This window comes from Micromys minutus (assembly GCF_963924665.1).
Source record: "Micromys minutus genome assembly, chromosome: 22".
Taxonomy (NCBI): domain Eukaryota; kingdom Metazoa; phylum Chordata; class Mammalia; order Rodentia; family Muridae; genus Micromys; species Micromys minutus.
In genome coordinates this window covers 4,463,209-4,482,570 of record NC_137957.1, presented here as the reverse complement: position 1 = coordinate 4,482,570, position 19,362 = coordinate 4,463,209, and the positions used below count along the sequence as shown (strand labels likewise).

Genomic DNA, 19,362 nt, shown 5'->3' with positions numbered 1-19,362 from the left:
ACGATTATCCTACCGTCAGCAGCTGCAGGAAATGTAACCCTGACCTAGTCACGTTATCTAATCGACAGTCCATATTCCATTTTTGTCCACGGGGAGCCCGTCCCACGGAGCACACACTGCACTGCCCTTTGCCCCTCCATTGTCCTTCACATGTTGACAGTTTCGGCAGACGAAGGCCAGTTATTTGGAGAACATCTCTCATTGTGCCTATTTTTGATGGTTCTTCCCTTGCAGTTTTCTGTGATTAATCTTTGGAAGTGATATCACATCCTAATAGACTGACGTCAGGACGAGCATGATGGCCCTTTGCTACTTGTTGGCACCGTTAATGGAGAATCTTATTTTTTTTAAGGCTTTGTTTATTTTATGTATATGAGCACACTGTAGCTGTCTTCTGACACACCAGAAGAGGTCACTGGATTCTATTACAGATGGTTGTGAGCCACCATGTGGTTGCTGAGAATTGAACTCAGGACCTCTGGAAGAAGAACTGATGAGCCACCTCTCCAGCCCAAATCTTGTTTTTAATATAAAAATCTTTATGTGTATTTTTTCACTATGTTTGTGTGTGTGTGTGTGTGTGTGTGTGTGTGTGTGTGGTGTGCATGCAAGATAGAGGCCAAAGGTCAACCAAGAACTTTATACCTTACTTTTTGAGACAGTTCCTCATTCAGTCCTGGAGCTCACTGACTTGGAACCTGGCCAGCTAGCCTCAGGAATGCTTGGGATTAGAACTCAGAACTTTGTGCCTGTGCACCAAGTACTTTACTTACTGAGCTATATCCCTAACTAAGAATTTTTTTCCCTAAGCACACACATTAAATCCCGAATGAATAAAAATACCACAGAAAAAGTACACTAGAAAAAGCAAGCCAGGCAGTGGTAGATCATGCCTTTAATACCAGGACTCAAAAGGGAGAGGTGGGCCAGTCTCTGAGTTTGACCCTAGCCTGGTGTCCAGAACAGTCAGGACTACTCAGACAGGACAATATTGACTTGAGAAACAAAACAAAAATCAACTAGGGGTGGTACATTACCAAGTAAGGTTTTCTAAAGAAGAGATCTACAAGTCTGGGCACTCCTGAGAGATGCCCAGTTGAGGGAGCGGAGAAAAACAGGTGAACCAGATGTTCCACACTTGCATGCCACTAATTGAAAAGTTCCCTCTTGGAAAGAGTCTTTCTAAAAGTTTCCAAAGTAACCTATGGTGATGGTTATTCCTGGTTGTCAGTTTTACATCTGGAAAGAACTACAATCCAGAAGTGGAGGCACAGCTATGACCCAGATCTTGGGTCTGGAAGACAGAGCTTCCTGACCTGGATCATGGCATAATGACCATGAAAAACTTAGGCCCAGGCAAGGTAGCACACCTTTAATCCCAGGAGACTAAAGCAAGCAGATTTCTGAGTTCAAGGTCAGCCTGGGACAAGGCAAGTTCCAGATCCAGGTATGGTGGTCACACCTTTAATCTGGGCCACACCTTCTGCTGGAAGCCTACAGAAGTACTTTAGAAGGAAGATTTGCTCTTCTTCACCTGCTTGCACTTGCATATCTTTTGGAATCTACTTCAGGATTGGATTCCAGTTTATAAAGAAGACCAACTGAAACAGCTATCCTCGTGGGACTCCAGATTCTTGGAGTTCCCCTTCACAGCTGCCCTTTGCTGGGCTAGTTGGAGTGCAGGCTTTAAGTCATTACAATAAGTTCCCTTGATATATAGAGACATTCCATAATTTCTGTGCTAGAGAACCCATTAATACACCAATAGTACAAAGCTCAGGAAAACTAAAACAAACAACCCCAAAACTCACAAGTTTCAGGAAGCTCCTGAAACTAACAAAATATATAAACCCCTTGGTCAAGTGTATAATATACAAACACAAATAGTTGCTGAAGAGGAGTCTCCCTGAACAAGAGAACTGTGTAGGGATCCCTAGATGTGTAGCTTCCGTAGGTTGTCTGTCACACACACTAGAGTAGACTTCTGAGTCATGCAGCTGCCTTTGAATCACCCATCCTTCTGTAAATACCCAGATAAGTTCACGTTCACCGATTCAAGTCTGCTATGCACTAAGGGGTGTCCTTGAACTTATTGTTCCTATTTCATCTCTAGAGTAGCAACACTCTTGATTTATGCAGTGCTAAGGGTGGAACTTAGGGCTCCATGCATGCCAGGTAAACTCACTATAAACTGAGCTGTATCCTCATCCCCGGTTCATTTTATCTTCTCCTCTGATCAGCTCTGGAAAAGAGGAATACTTGCATTTCTGTGAAGAACACAGAGAAACAGCTTCTGAGACATTCTAGAACTTGACCAGACTCACACTTTCAAAAACCAAGATTTGAACCTTGTATTTTCTAGTTATGAACGGTTGAGGTTTTGTTTCCTTGTCTTTATGGATGTCATGATCTGGTGAAGTAGTTCAGCAGGTGAAGTCACCTGCTGCTAGGCATGATGCCATGAATTTGGACCTCGGAGAACTGATTCCCACAGTTTTGTTTGCTTGTTTTTGTTTTGACTTCCACATGCAGACAGTGGCATACTCAAAATGAACACATGTGATTAAAAAGCTAGAACTGTTGTTTTGTGAGATAGAACCTTGTATGAAGAACAGATTTACGCATCACAAAACTCAAGTATATAAAATTCTGATATTATGGCTATGGAAAGTTACTCAAGAAGATGTAACTCAACTGGTACGGTGCTTTCCTGGCATGCACAAAACCCTGATTTTACTCCCCAGCATCGCATAAAACCAGGCATGGTGGCGTATCTGTGCAGCCCCAAGAATGGGAAGCTAGAGACAGAAAGAGCAGATGCTCGAAGTTACTCTTCACTGAACAGTGAGCTCAACGTCAGCTGAGGCTTCTGTAGAAAAGATTTATTCTTGAAACCAGAGAGCTGGGTCAGAAATTAAGAGCACTGGCTGCTCTTCTAGATGATACAAGTTTGGTTGACAGCACCCACATGGCAGCTCAGAACCATCTGTAACTCCAGGGCCAGGGTGTTCAATGCAGTTCTTTGGCATCTGTGAATACCGGATGTATTCATGATGTCTGTGGTGCACAGACATACATGCAGACAAAACGCTCAGACACATAAAATAAATTAAAATTTAAAAAGATTTATTTATGATCGTTTTGAAGTTGTTTTACTCCACGTGTATGGGTGATTTGATTTCTAATTTTTAAGATGGGGGTCTAACTATGTAACCCTGGCTGGCCTACAACTTGCTATGTAGCCCAGGATGGCCTTGAGTACACCGAGCTCTGCCTGACTCCACCTCTGGAGTGCTGGGAATAAAGCCATGCTTCAGCTTCTGTGCTATGTATGTATGTATGTATGTATGTATGTATGTATGTGTGTATATACATATGTATGTATATGAATGTATGTATGTATGTATGTATGTATGTATGTATGTATATACATATGTATGTATATGAATCATGTGTATACCTTGTGCTACAGAATTGAGAAGGTGTCAGATCCCCTGGTCTGGAATTATAAATGATTGTGAGCTGTCATGTATGTGATGAGAATTGAACCCAGTTCCCCTGGAAGAGCAGCTAGTGTTCTTAACCACCAAGCCTGCTCCAAAGTATTTTTTTATGTGCAAACATGTTGACTTTATAGATAGGGAGAAAATTTTCTGGACAGTTTTATTGAAGCACAATGTACATGCTATAACTTGTACGTGTTTCTAGCTTAGAACTTAGTGTTGGCACTATTCCTGGTGAATTTATTATCATAATTAATGGATACATCAACCACACCCAAAAGTTTGTTCTCGTTGCTTGGGAACCTCTACCACTGACTCCTCCCTCTCTGGGCTTCAAATGATTGTATGCTCTCTATCTCTGTTCATTTGTTTGCATTTTCTAGAATGTTCTAGAAATGAAATCACATATATTCAGAATATATTCTCTTTTTGACTGGTTTCTTTCACTCAGCATGATTATTCTGTAATTCATTCTTTGTTTTTGGTTTTTGATTTGCCAGACAGGGCTTCTCTCTTTCTCTCTGTAGCCCTGGTTCCTCTGGAGCTCACTCTGTAGACCAGGCTGGCCTCAAACTCTGTAGACCAGGCTGGCCTCAAACGCAGACATTTGCCTGCCTCTGCCTCTTGAGTTCTGGAATTAAAGGCATGAGCCACCGCTGCCTAAGAAAATGTTTCCTAGTCTATTTCTATGTTGAAGGACATTTAGATTGCCAGTTGTCCTTGACTTTTACAAATAAAGTAGCGTTGAACACATATTTTAATGTATGTTTTACATTATTCCTTGACAACTTCATAACATGTATAATGTATCTTGTCCATATTCCCTCCTCTCCCCTCCCCAGTTACTTTTTTATCTTCTCTCTACTCCTTTGGAACTTTCCCCCAAATCCCTCTCTTACTTTCTTTGTTTTTTGTTTGTTTGTTTGTTTTGTTATTTTCTGTGACCCACACTAAGTTTTATTAGAATTGCTTGAATGAGCGTGGGTAAGGTGAGTGAGTGAGGGTCTTTTTTTGTTTTTTGAACGTGGACAGCTGACCACTGGAGAAGATGACCCCCTCTCCTCTAGCATCCATTAACTGACAACAGCTAGGGGTGGGTCCTCATGAGCCTGTCCCCCTCTTCTGTATATTCCTGTACAAGTCTTTGGGTAACTTCTTATATTTCTTGGAGGGGAGATTGTTGTTTTGTTTTGTTTTTTGAGATAGCCCACGATGGCCTTAGACTCACCACGGTTCTGCTTTATTCATCTGAGTGCTGGGACTGCAGTGTGAGACGGTGCACACAGCTTCTTTACTGGAGGAGCGGTATTTAAAATTGAACTAGGCTAAAACTAAGCTAAATGCCAGGCGGTGTTGGTGCACGTCTTTAATTCCAGCACTCAGGCAGAGACAGAGGAAGATGGATCTCTGTGAGTTCGAGGCTACAGAGTGAGTACCAGGACAACCAAAAGGTTGCATGTGGCACTGGCTTTAGAGTCAAGAATAGAAGGAGTTACTGGGACAATTGATGCTGGTTAGCTGGATATTGGCAGTGATTAAGAAGAGCATAAGAAGAGTCTCTCGGTATCGGAAATCCGGGACACGTGACCAGGTGATATCCCTTGATCGGTGGCGTGGCTCACTTGAGGTGCGGCCACTCGGGATGGAGGAGGCGACTCCGGTCTCGGGCACTTTTAAATTCAATACAGGTGCTGCTGAGTTCATTCCTCAGGAGAGAAAAAATACTGGTTTAAATTGTGGGACCCACAGAAGACTAAATTCGAGTAGGATTGGCAGAAGAAATTATAGTTCCTCGCCTCCGCCACCTTCCTAGACACATCCCTTATGATGACATTCCTGCTGTTCATCAGCACAGTTGTGCCTCTGGAAGTGAACCTAAGAGTCCACGGGGGTTTTTCCAGTCATCTAATAAATCATTCAAGAACCACTGCCTTCAGAATCAGCCATGGCAGAAATTAAGGACTGAAAAGCATCCAAACAGAATCAAGAAATAACAAGGGCTTATGTCAGACACATCTAGTTTAGAAAGTGTAGTCAGATCTGAGAGTGGAACAAACCCTAGAGAACACAGTCCTTCTGAGAGCGAGAAGGAGGTGGTTTTTGCAGATCCCAGGGGAGAGAACCCACAAAAAGCAACACAGCTTATATACAACTATGGCAGAGAACCAAAGGCCAGAGGGAGACTCAGAAATAAGTGGGGTAATAGAATGAGTCCAAAGTCTGTGGACAAAAATAAATACCAGCCTTCTGAAGAGTCAGAGAGGGAAGAGGTATTTATTTCCTGTAGAAAACCTGTAGTGGACCCACGTATGTGCAGACGGAATGAGCAGAGAAGATATCCCCAGAAAGGGCCTCCCAGGGAAGTGGAGGGGGCCAGACCACGGACAGGCAGGAACCCACTGAAACAGGAGAGTCAACAGCAGGGCCCAAAACCAGCGTGCTCCCCATTCCAAAGGATAATCTCAGAAAGATCAGTGAAGGCAGCCTGTGATACTGGGAATTTGGCAGTTGTCAACAAGTCTTCCAGAAGAGTTGACCAAAAGAAAAATGCTGTCAAGAGTCCAGATCCTCAAGTGTGATCTCTTCCCCAGAACCATATGCTGAGGAATGTGGAAAACACATACAGGTTCCCCGATTGAGCCGTTAATACAGAAAAACACGAGTGCATGGTATGCCGTGAGCTGGTTCCGGTTACAGCCCTACTGTGGAGCTGCCAGAAGGACGTGTTATCACGTCTTTCACGTGAACTGATCAAGAAATGGGTATGCTCTCAAGCATCACATGCAGACGGCCAGAGTGTTTGGAGGTGCCCTGCTTGTCGGAATGTTTCTACGTATATTCCCAATACCTGCACTCGTTTCTGTTGCAAAGTAAAGAATCCTGAATGGAGCAGAAATGGAATTCCACATAGCTGTGGTGAGGTTTGTAGAAAGAAACAGCTTGGCCATGACTGTTCACATTCCTGTAACCTCCTCCGCCATCCTGGACCCTGTCCACCCTGCCCTGCTTAGGAATGTGGATGGACGGGGGCACACGGTTCGCTGTGGCCAGCCTGTCTCAGTCCACTGTTCTAATGCGTGTGAAAATAGTTTGAATTGTAGTCAGTGCCACTGTGCTGAGCTGTGCCATGGGGGGTCAATGCCAGCCAGCCTGGCCGGATCACACCGAACCAGGGGTGCTACCTTGGCAGCACCTCCCGAGATGTGCTGCGTGGGGCCAGTGTAGGAAAGTCTGATGGGTTTGTGGGCTTCAGCTGTTTAAAGATATGTGGCAAGGACTTGAAATGCGGGAGCCATACCTGTTCTCGGGTTTGCTACCCGAGCCTCGTCAGCCTCGCCCACGTTCCCCATTTGGTGCCATATTGCCTTGCAGCCAAACACCCTTCAGCCAGTAGCAGGAGCATGGAATTAATAGTCAGAAAACATGCATGGATCCTGTCCCTTCCCGTGGAAAAGTGTGTAACAAGCCCTTGTCCTGTGGCCCCGCAGATTTCATCCACACCTGTGAAAAGCTCTGCCCTGCTGTCGAGCCTTTGTTATCACCTGCAGGTGCTCCTCCAGAACTTAGGGGCTTCCATGTGCCAGGAAGAGGCTACAGTCATGTGTGGACGGCATAAATGTAACGGGATCTGCTGTGTGTGGACAAGGAACACAAGTGTGCCTTGATCTGTGGGAGAAAACTCATCGGTGTGAAGTACCTTGTCATCGAGGGAACTGTCAGACCTGCTGGCAGACCAGCTTTGATGAATTAACCTGCCACTGTGGCACCTCTGTGATCTACCCACCAGTTCCTTGTGGGACATGGGACTAGGCCTCCTGAGTGTACCCAACCTGTGCCAGGATCCATGAATGTGACCATCTAGTATATCATTCTTGTCATAGTGAGAAGTGTTCCTCTTATACTATCCTAACTCAGAAGTGGTGCACGAGCAAACATGAGGAGCTCACAATTAAGAAACTTTGGACTTTTAAGGAGATTCTGGACTTCTGAAGTGTTGGAATTTGAAGTCATTAGGGGAATTGGACTATATTAAGATTGTTACCATAAGATTTAGGGACAAGAAATGGAACGTTATCGCACAAAGTGACATATTTGTGTGCTAAGTTGACATGGGATGAATTGTGCTGGTTTAACTGTCAACTTGACACTACCTAGAATCACCCAGAAAAAGAGTCTTAATGAGGAATTGGTTAGATCAGATTTGGTCTGTGGGTGTGTCTGTGGGGGGTTGTCTTGATTGTTAATTGATGTGGGAAGACACAGCCCACTGTGAGAGGCACCATGTATGCAGTCCTAAACCGTATGGATGGAAAATTCAAGCTGAGCAGCAAGCAAGCAACATGCACGTGTTCATTTCTCTTTCCCCTTGACTGTGGATCTGACATGACTAGCTGCTTTAGTTCCTGCCTGACTTAAATGCAATAATGAACTGGAACCTGGAATTGTAACCCAAATAAACCCTTTCCTCTGGGGCAGGGTGAAGACTGGCATCTCTGAGGTGAAATCTTCTGGGAAGTGGGTTTTTTTGTTTTGTTTTGTTTTTGAGCATAGAGAAGCTGTGTTCCAGAGATAGCCAAGGTTGTACCTCATGTTGCAGCTGGACCTTGTAATGTATAATAATCACCACCCTGTACTGGCTTTGAAGGCATGGGTCATGGAAAGCAACTAAAGGTCACAGTGAGAGGCCAGGGAAGGCCACTGGTGAAAGTTCAGCCTCAGTTGCAGTTGACATCCCAGGACTGAAAAGGTCATGTAAAAAAGTTGAATCTTAGCACCATGAAGGGAACCTATGAGAGTTAATTGGTGAAGCCTGGTTGCACTGAAAAACCACAGCATATTGAGAACAGTAGCAACAGTGGAAGGGAGTCATCCAAACCCTGGGGTGCTACAGAGGGCCGAGCTGGAGATGTGACCCAAGCCCTTTGGCGGAGTCCAGAAAATCATTTGGGGATCCCAAACATTGGAACAAGAAGCTGTAATGCTGAAGTTGTCTTGGAGACTCCAAGGTGTTTAAGGTGCCGGAGCCATGAGACTTCTGCGGAGGAAAGCTGATAACAGGGAGTAGAACCAGCCAAGAGAAAGAATTGTGCTGCAGCCAACAAGGCTGAAAGAAGTTAGACATCAGATATGGAGATGGGAAGTTTGGAGTTTGCCCAGTTGGCTTTTGGTCTTGCTTCGATCCAGTATTTCCTCATTATGATGCTTCAGGATGGTAACATTTATCCTTTGAGTTTTGAAGTATGTGATCTGCTTTTGTTTTTGATTTTATAGGGAGTTACAATTAAGAGATTGCATGAATCTCAGAAGAGACTTTGGACTTTTAAACATTCTTAAAACTGTGATATTTATGGGGACTTTTAAAGTCAGACTAAATGTATTTTGCATTATACTATGGATAGGTCTGGCCCCCGTAGACTCCTGTGTTTGAACAAGCCTATGGGGACCAGGGAATGTGGTGGTTTGAATATGCTTGGCCCATGGGAAGTGGCACTATTAGGAGGTGTGGCATTGTTGGAGTACGTGTAGCCTTGCTCGAGGAAATGCATCACTGTGGGGGTAGGCTTTGAAGTTCCACCCGGTGCAGAAGAGACAGTCTTTCCTGGTTGCCTTCTGATCAAGATGTAGAACTCTTAGCTCTTTCACTAGCACCATGCCTGCCTGCACACTGCCATGCTTCCTGCCATAATGATAATAAACTGAACCTCAGAACCTGTAAGCCAGCCCCAATTAAATGTCCTTTATAGGAGTTGTCTTGGTCATGGTGTCTGTTCACAGCAGTAAGAAACCTAAAGAAGAGAGCAAACTAAGATTCCCTCTGAGCCATCTTGCTGACCACATTTCGTTTTTTTTTTTTTTTGTTTTTTGTTTTTGTTTTTTTTTTTTTTTGGTGACACAGACTCTCACTATGTATTCTAGGCTAACCTCAGATTCTAGTTTTTCCTGCCCCTGACTCCCAGATGCTGCAATCCCAAGGACAGAATGAATAATATTTCAGGTTATTAACTTGTACATATACAATTATAGTTATTCTACTGTAGAGTAAATTCTTCAAACTGGAAAACTGGGTCAAAGGGGACGAATGTTTATAGCTCAGGGAGATGTTACCAAATCATCATCCATGGGAACTAGTCTTTCATATGCCAACATTGTATAACTGCTCACCCCCCCCCCTGCTATTGTCCACAAATTATTTCATTAACTTTTTGGTCATTTGCCAATCTGATAGTTAGAAAATTACACCTCACACAGTTTTCATTTTCATCTGAGTGCAACTTATCTTTTCAATTATTTAACAGTTTTTTGAATGTACAGTTTTTCCCTCCCCCGTTCCCCAAACAAGACTGAAGGGACAGGCAAGATGGCTTAGTGGATAAAGGCTCTTGCTGCCAACTGTGATAAGCTGAATTTGAAAATGTGATCCACATGGTAGAAGGAAAGGACTGACTCCTATAGGGTCCCCTCTGGCCCAGAAGAGGGTACCACAGTCTCCCCAGCCTCCTCTTTCTTTGTCTCTGTCTCTCTCTGTCTCTCTTTCTCAAGCTCACATACACTTGCACACATACATCCACACAGACAATAAATATAATAAAAAAAGATTACTGGATAAGCTGAGCATGGTGGCCCACGCCTTTGTCCCAGCACTCTGAAGGCAGAGGCAGGTGGCTCTCTAAGAGTTTGAGGTCAGCCTGGTCTACAGAGTACGCTCCAGACCAGTCAGGGCTACAGGTTACACGGAGAAACCCTGTGTTGAAAGCAAAAACAGACAAAGAAGATTACCGGCTCTGTGGTACAGTGGCTAGCGTGCTGGACATCTAAACAAAAACCACCTAATAGTACTAACTTGGGAAATAGAAATAATACAAAAAGTCAAATAATTGTCCACACTTTCTTTAAAAGGTGTCTATTTTATTTACTTTATGTGTATGCTTGTATGTATACCTGAGTGAACATATATGCACTACATGTGTGCAGGAACCCACAGAAGTCAGACTAGGGCATCTGATCACTGGATGCTGGGAACTAAAGTCAGGTCCTCTGCACAGTGGCAAATTCTCTGAACTGCTGAGCTGTCTTTCAAGCCCCCAATAACATAACTTTTAAATGTTTTATTTGTTTATCACATGCATGTGTGGGAGCACACACGTGCCACAGCATGTGTGTAGAGGTCAGAGGATGATTTTTAGGCATTTTTCTCTCCTTCTACTAAGTGAGTCCCTGGACTTGAACTCAAATTGTTCAGGCTTGGCTGCAAACATCTTCACCTGTTGTGCAGTCTCATAGCCCTTTATTTTAAAACAAACAAACAAAAAATACCCCCCCCAAAAAAACAAAACAAAACAGGGTCTCATGTAGCCAAACTCACTATTAGTTAAAGATGACTATGGGCTGTTGAACCCCTGATGTGGCAGGGTTACAGGTGTGAGTCACTTTGCCCAGGTACTTTAGAATTTCTTGATCCTCTGTGTTGATTATTTCAGAAGTCCAGAAAAAAAATTTTTTTAAGGCAGGCAGACAAAGCTGCAAGACATTTTTGTTGTGTTTCTCTTTGGAGGAAGACAACTTCCTTCAGATGTTAACCAGGGTCTAAGTTTCTCGAGGTTGTAACCCAGGTTCTAGCGCCCCCTGTTGGCTCACCAGTAAGCAATCTTTATATATGCCAGGAGGAAGGACTGCCAAGACCTCCTGGGCAACGTAGCCTGGGCAAGATGCATGATTAACTTGTCCATAGAATCTGTGAAATAGTCAAGGTGAATATCTTGTGTATTCAATATTCAATATCTGTGAATAGTAAGTTTTCCCTCCCTTACTTTTCTCCCTTCCTGCAACATTTCACTGATTAGCACATTGTGTTAGCATGTGTGTGTGTGTGTGTGTGTGTGTGACGTATGTGCCACTCAGTATGTGTATAGTTAGAGGACAATTTGTGGGAGTCAGTTTCCACTTCCTATTGCATGAGTCCTGTGGATTGAACTCGGGCCCTTAGGCCTCATGGTAAGTGCCTCACCCACTGAGACATCACACCACCTCCCATCCTGTTTCACTGTTAATATATCAAAATCTGCGGGGCACCTGCTCTGCACCACATTTTGTTCTTATCACTTGGGTCAAAAAAAATCTTTAATATGGCAACCATCATAATTACTGTTCAGGAAAGACATAATCAGAAGGCAAGTTAGAAAAAGAGAAAGTAGACAGATCTATAAGAGGAAAAAAATGAGCAAAGAAGATTTAAAAATAACATACAGAACGGGGGGAGTGATATTCACAGTTTTAAATGGAGTGGTCAAAAATGGCCTCCATGAGAAAAACAGGGAAGTTAGAAAGTGAAAGAGCATTATCTGGTGTAATAATATTACGGGAAGAAGAAATTGCCAATGCAAAGGTCCTGTGGCAGACATGATCACAGATCACTGAGTGGACAGGAAGGAGAGCCATGTGCTTGGAGCAGAGGAGTGAACGGTAGAGAGGAAAAGTCACCTGCCAGGGTGGCCCTGGATAAAGGCACCAAGCTTGAGTCTAATCCTTGGGACCTGTGTGGTGGAGGAAGAGAGCTGTAGTCTTCCATGTGTTTTGTAGCACTCGAATGCACACACATGCATACACACACACACACACACACACACACACACACACACACTAAATAAATAAAATAAGGGGGGGGGACCAAGACAGGAAGACAAGGGCAGATCCTTAACGATACTGGGAAAGGACTTGATCTTTTTGCTTTTGTTTTCAAAACCAGGTTTCTCTGTGTTGTGCTTTTTCTGGAACTTCGTAGACCAGGATGGCCCCAAACTCTTTGCTTCTGACTCCCGAATGCTGGGATTAAAGGTGTTCACCACTACCCTGGACTATAGGACTCTCTTATTAATATGTAAGCTATGTATAAGACTTAAGCAAACAGCAGACAAGACTTAGATGTTAAGAGCTTCCCCTCAGTTGGTTTGTGGGCTCACACACAGAACCGATATGAGAGGAAAGGGTGACTTCCTTAACCCAGGCTGGACAAGGAAGGGAACCACATGGTGGTGGCACATGGCTGGATACTGGACAGATTTTGAGAAAATGAAGGACTTGCTGATCCTTGGAGTGGATCTGGGATGGTTAGGACTCTAACTCAGTTAATAGGGCACTTGTCTAGCATACATGTAGCCCAGGGTTTCATCTCCAGCACACACACACACACACACACACACACACACACATGCACGCACATGCATCTTTGGCTACATAAAGAGTTCTAAGCTACTTTGGGATACACGACACCTCTCAAAATACCTTCTGAAGAATGAGGAGAAAGAGAAGACTCTTAGTGACCTTGATGTAGATGGCATGGATATCAAACACAACAGGGTGACCATTAACAGAGACACTACCCATTTTAATGTTTTATTTATGTTGAGATAGGGGTCTCTCTATATAGCCAATCCTGGATCAAGCTGGTTTTGAACACAGAGAGCTCTGCCTACCACCGCCTCCTCTGTGCTGGGTCCAAATGCAAGCACCACTATGCCTGCCTGCTGTTTTAATATTTTAAATTAAATTGCAAAGCAACAGGCTCCTGTCCCTTGAAGCATTATCATTTTTTCCTAGCTAGATGTAGTGACACACACCTTTAGTCCTTAATTGAAGTACCAGGGAGGGAAAGACAGGCAAATCCCTGTGAGTTCAAGGCTAGTGTGGTCTACATAGTATGTTTCAAGACTGTTAGAGCTACATATTGAGACATTTGTGACATTTTTACAGGATAACCCTCAGTCTACCTTTAGTTCAGAACATACCTTCTTCTTCCATTTCTTCTTCCTCTTCTATTAAAGGTAGAACCTGGAGTCTGACACACCCTTGGTGAACACCACCACTGACCCGTGTCTCCCGTGTGTATTTGAGCATGGTTACTTGCACACCATGGCAGGCATGTGGAAGTCAGAGGATGTCTTTCTAGAGTAGGCTCTCTCCTTCCACCATGTGGGTCCTAGAGATTTAGCTCTGGTCCCTAGGATTGTACAGGAAGCCTTTGTTCGCTGAGTCAGCGTCACTGGCTTCCTTCATTTCTGAGAGAGGATCTCCTAAAGCAGAGCCTGACCTCAAAGTTTAATATGTTACTGAGGATAACATTTGATCCCTTTTATATAATTACATTTTATTATGGCTGGAGAAATGGTTCAGCCATTAGGAGAACCAGCTATTTTTCAGAAGATGTAGGTTCCCAGCATCTATATGGTGGCTCACAACCATCTTTAACTCCAGTTCCAGGGGATCCTTTTCTGGCCTGCTTGGGTAATACGTACATACTTGCATGGTACATGTATACACCCAGGCAAAATTCATTCTCAGAAAATTTTACATTACATATTTATCGATTTTGGGTGTATGTGTGTGCATGTGTTTTTGAGTGTGGGCCTGTGCACGTCACAGTGTGAGAACCATGCACGGAAGTTGTTCTTTTTCCCCTCCGTTTGACTTCTGGGGTTTGAAGTCAGGGCACTTCTTGGTGAGGTATCTCTCCAGCCCTTCCCCTGCCCCCACCCCACTTCCTTAACTATAGAGCCTGAAGTTTGAGATAAAGAACTCTCACCACCTAGTGGTCAAATCAGGAATAGCCAAGCTTCCCCACCTTGGGTCTCAGCCTTATCCTTACCCGACTTCCCTTCTAGACAGAGTCAAATTTATTACATAACTGTGGAGGCTGTGTCTTCTAGACCTCTGACTCCAACAATCAAGTGCTGCTGGGGTGATAGGGTGTGGGCTACCAGAAGCACAAATATTTGAAAGCAATAGGTAGTCCTTTTGTAAGGTGCTTTTTTATTCGTGATTAGGATCTTCACACATACCACAACAGTGTGGTTAGTGGGTTTGGTTTTTTTTTTTTTTTCCTTTTACCCCCAATGAGTATCGATGTTTTGCCTGTGTGTCTGTGTACCATATGCATGCATAAGTGCCCACGCAGGCTGGAAGGGTGCATTGGATCCTTTGGATCTAGAAATACAACTGTGAGTCACCGTGTGGGTGTTGGGAATTGAATTCTGGTCCTTTGGAAAGGCAGTCAGTACCACTGAGCCATGTCGCTAGCTCTCCAGCCTGACTGGTAGTTTTTGACTATAACTACCTGGTGAAGGGAGACGTCTGTGAAAGGAACAAGGTGGCAGCTGCTCTCTTGTGTAATTACTGTCTATCTTTAATGGTACATACATGGAGGCCATGTTACTGTTCCATTTCTTCTGGAACTTTCATCCACTTGCTTCATGGTGGAGCCTTACCTGAATCAATTATTTAACTGGCTTGGTTGGTCGGTTAGTTGGTTGATAGCTACAGAGAATCTCTCACTTCAAGACCCCTCAATGGTTTGGAGCACACTATGTGGCCCAGGCTTGCTTCAAACTCCTGCAGATCTTTCTGCCTCAGCCTCCTGAGTACTGGATTTACAGGATGAACCACTGTATTGGCTGATTTGGTTGCCTTTAATAGTTTGATCATTTATTTTTCTTATTTTGTGTGTATGTGTGAGTTTACACAGGCACAGGTGTGTTGTGCATGTGTATGTATGTGGAGGCCAGAGGAATTGTTCATTAAGTGTCATTCCTCTTGTATATTTTGACTCAGGGTCTCCCACTGGCCAGAAACTTGTCAGGCTGACTACTAGGCTGACCAGCCAGAGAACCTGCTTTCAAAGTGCTGGGGTTTTAGCCACTGGCCACCATGTCCATTAAGCAAACAAACAAACAACAACAAACCAACAAAAAGAGTTATGAAGAACGGAACTTAGGTCCTGAATCAGGCTGTTTCTCTTCTTCTACTATGTGGGCTCCATGGATCGAACTCAGGTCCCCAGGCTTGGGAGCAAACCATCTTGTCCTTCTAGTTCTTTCTCTTAAGCACTTACTATTAAACCCACAATAAAACTCCTGCCTGAGCCCATCCTGTTGTATGTGAATGTCTTTCTTCCAATTCATAAGACAAAAAACTGGCTGTCACGAACTCAGTGGAAATTTTGTGTGACAATGAAAGTCCATCACCTTAACTCTGATTTAAAGTCCACCTCGGGGCTAGGAAGCTTCTGTCAAACTCGACGACACCTCACTTTTCCAAATAATTAATCTGTGAGAAACCCTTGTGTCCTAGTTTGGGTTTTATTGCTGTGAGCAGACACCATGACCAAGGCAACTCTTGAAAAGAACAACATTTAATTGGGGCTGGCTTACAGTTTCAGTCCATTCTCACCATGGTGGAGAAGATGGCAGCATGCAGGCAGGCATGGTGCTGGAGGAGCTGAGAGTTCTACATCTACACCCAAAGGAAGCCAGGAGCAGACTGTGTTCCAAGTGTCTCAAAGCCCACCCCCACAGTGACACACTTTCTCCAACAAGGCCACACCTACTCCAACTAGGCAACACCTGACAGTGCCACTCTCTGGGCAAAGCATACTCAAATCACCACACTTTCCGTGCAGTAACCAAACGTACTCAAAGCTAGGGAAGGTAGCAGGAGGGTAGTGGGAATGATACATATGCCAGGAATGTTCCTTTATCCACACAGGTAGGAGAGGGATAAGTTCCAGAATTCTCTGGGGATGTGGTCCACCTCCCTTGCCCAGAGAGAAGAGGGGTGCAGGGTTAACCTGGAAGCTGAATGGGTAGCCTGTGTCCATTGAAAGCCCCATCTGTCTCCTAAGCCCAAATGCTGGGAGAACTGAGTGCTGAGAGTCAACCACAGCCTCCTTGGGGCAGCTGCATTCCAGACAGGGGTGGAGGGTAGTCTGGCACATATCTAGGAGGTCCTTGAAATGGTGAAAGAACCCAAAGTGCTTCCAAGGGCTTCATGTACATTCTGGAGTGGCTGAAGTTGGCTTCTCCCTTCTACTTCCCTCTGGAGACTCCAGAAAAAGGTTCTCTCCCCCCTTTCAATGATGAACATGAAAGGTATTAGCAGTGGTGTGTGTGTGTGTGTGTGTGTGTGTGTGTGTGTGTGTGGTCATTAATGAGCTCTAAGATTATTGTAAAATTATTGCAGCTTTGTAACAGGCTTCTTTTTCAAATTTTAAATTAGACTTATTCATTTTATCTTATATGTTTTTTTTTTCTGCATGTATGTATGGGCACCACCTGCATGCTTAGTGCTTGAAGAGGTCAGAAGAGGGTATGGGATCCCCTGGAACTACCATGTGGGTGCTGGGAATGGGAGCTCAGTCCCTTACAAGAGCAGCGGGTGCTTTTAACTGTGCATTGTCTCTCCTGCCCCCCCTTCTTTCTTTTTTGTAAGATTTTTGTTTGTTTCCATTATTTAATTTTTAAGAGTTGTTTACTTTCTGTAGCTGTCTTTTAGACACACCAGAAGAGGGCATCAGATTTCATTACAGATGGTTGTGAGCCATCATGTGGTTGCTGGAATTTGAACTCAGGACCTCTGGAAGAGCAGTCAATGTTCTTAACTGCTGAGCCATCTCTCCAGCCCGCCTCAACCCCCTTCTTTAACACAGGGCTTCTCTGTGTTGTTCTAGCTATTCTGGAACTTGCTTTGTAGTCCAGGCTGGCTTTAAATTTAGAGAGATCTCCGAGTCTTTGCTTCTCGAGTGTTGGGACTGAAGGCATGTGCTATTATTGCTGGGTTTTTAAATCACAATCTCTCCCTGCCCCCACCCCCAATCTCTCTCCTGCCTGTGCTGTGAATGTGAAGCTCTCAGCGTCTGTTCCAGCCGAATGCCTGTGCTGCCCACTGTGATGATCATGGACTAACCTCTAAAACAGTAAGTGATTGTTAAAAATAAGAGTTGCCTTGGTCATAGTCTCTCTTTATAGCAATAGAACAGTGACTAAGACATATACTCTTCCCCAAGTCACAACAATTAAAGATGCTTCTAGGAAGTCAGGCTTGGGCTACACAGAGAAGCCCTGTCTTGAAAAATAAAAATAAAAACAAAACCAAAAAGGTTCTTAGGCAGGAGAATCACACATTTTAATTCATCTTGTACTACACAATGAAACCGTGTCTCTAAAACAACCAAAAATTGCTTATTGGACTGGGCATCATTAGCTCAGTGATTACTATTTGTTTCTCCTTCTTACCCCTGAAAGAAATAACACCTCGGAGTGGCGGTGGTGCACACCTTTAATTCCAGCACTACGAAGGCAGAGACGGGTGGATCTCTCTGAGTTTGAGGCCAGTTTGGTCTACAGAATGAGTTCTAGGACTGAGGTGTGTATTTTACATATCAATGCAGACCAGGTCCCCAGGTTCTCTCGGCATCCCTCAGTCCTTACTGGCACACCCTTCCTCCAGCCCTTAACTTTATCGCAGGGGCTGGCTACCCTTTCTCCAGAGGCTCTTCCCTGTGTAAGTCAGATATCTCCTTATGCTCTCTCTCTCTCTCTCTCTCTCTCTCTCTCTCTCTCTCTCTCTCTTTTCCCTCCCTCCCTCCTCTTCCCTCCTAACCTTCCTTCTCTTTGTCCCCCTACCCCCTCCTTCTCTTTCTCTTTCTGTGTGCGAACACCCTGTCTCTCTTTTTCTTCCTCCTCCCTGTCTCCCCAAGGTGACTTCCCTGGTCTCGGTCCTTGGGGCCAGTGAACGTGCCTGAGAGCAGCTTCCCAATAGACCTGCCTTTAATATATTCTAACCAGGCTTGAATTGGCTCATTTCACCTGGTAGTGGAGAAATAACCTGTCAGTTTCTAAGTAGTAAATTGTTAAAACCTCCTTAGTTATGCATTTATCTTACTAACTCTCCACATTTCATTTTTTAGCTAAACACTTGTGGTTTTGATGTCAGAGATTGAGCCAGAAATCAGGTTTTGTGCATGTCAGACGTATGCTCTACTTATTAGTCAATAAAAATATTTTACACATTAACACTTCTATGGCGAATTGAGCATATTTCTTTAGCTTATCAACCAATGAAAGTAGATCAAGCTTTTTGTAAGTGGAGAAAACCAGGGGTTGGGAATACGGCCAGGCATGGAGGCTTGTGGCCTTGGGGTAAGAAATAGGGTGACAGACACAGGAAGATTCTTGAAGATCATTAGCCGGCCAGGATGGTGAAACTGGGGAGCTTCAGGGAGAGACCCTGGCACAAAAACAAAAATGGAGAGCCTTTAAAGGTAAAAGACATGACACTACCCCCAGCTTCCACGTGGACTATCACCTCCATGCATATAGTCACACTATACTCACAGAAAGCACACACACACACACACACACACACACACAGTTGATATGTATCCGTGTAGTGTAGTGTCTGACTCTGGCGGCTGCCTTTGAACTCATGATCCATCCCCTCCTTCTGACCTCTTCTCCCCTCCCCCAATGCAGGGATTACAGTCTTGCCCTATCACAGACTCAGATAGATGGTAAGTCTGTCAAACTGTAATAAGATCTTATTCCAACAAGCCAAATACATATTACTTGGAATGTAGAGGCTGAAGGAGCAGAAGTTCAAAGTCATCTCTGACTTCAACAAAGTCAAAGTGCAAAACAAAACAAAAACCCAGGAAAGCATAACAATGACAAAAAAAAAAAAAAAAAAAAAGCCCAAAACAAAACAAAAAAAAAAAAACTAAAAAAAACAAACAAAAAAACCCAACTTGCCCAAAATTGGGAGCAGACAAACCCCCTGCTATCCCGCCAACTCATTTCTAGCTCAAGTACCCAGCTCAAGGTCCCCCTGGGGACGTTTTATACTTTTTATCCTTGCCTAGAGTATCCTCCTTTAAGGGTCACCTTGAAAGCTGCCTTCCAGAACTGTTCCCCTAAATCGTAAATTCTCCATTCGCTACAGAGGAGGGTCCTACATCTCATTTTCCCCTTTTCAGAGTACCCATTACTCCTTCACATGAACCTGGGCTTGAAAGGCACAAGACCCAGAGATCTTG

General features: G+C 44.1%; 1 pseudogene across 1 annotated transcript; it reads left to right on the top strand.

Moving 5' to 3' along the window:
* The first annotated feature begins 5,145 nt into the window (after positions 1-5,145).
* On the top strand, positions 5,146-7,493 carry LOC308435115 (transcriptional repressor NF-X1-like; annotated as a pseudogene). The gene has a single exon. The product of its transcript is annotated as a transcriptional repressor NF-X1-like (transcript).
* Positions 7,494-19,362: the final 11,869 nt, after the last annotated feature.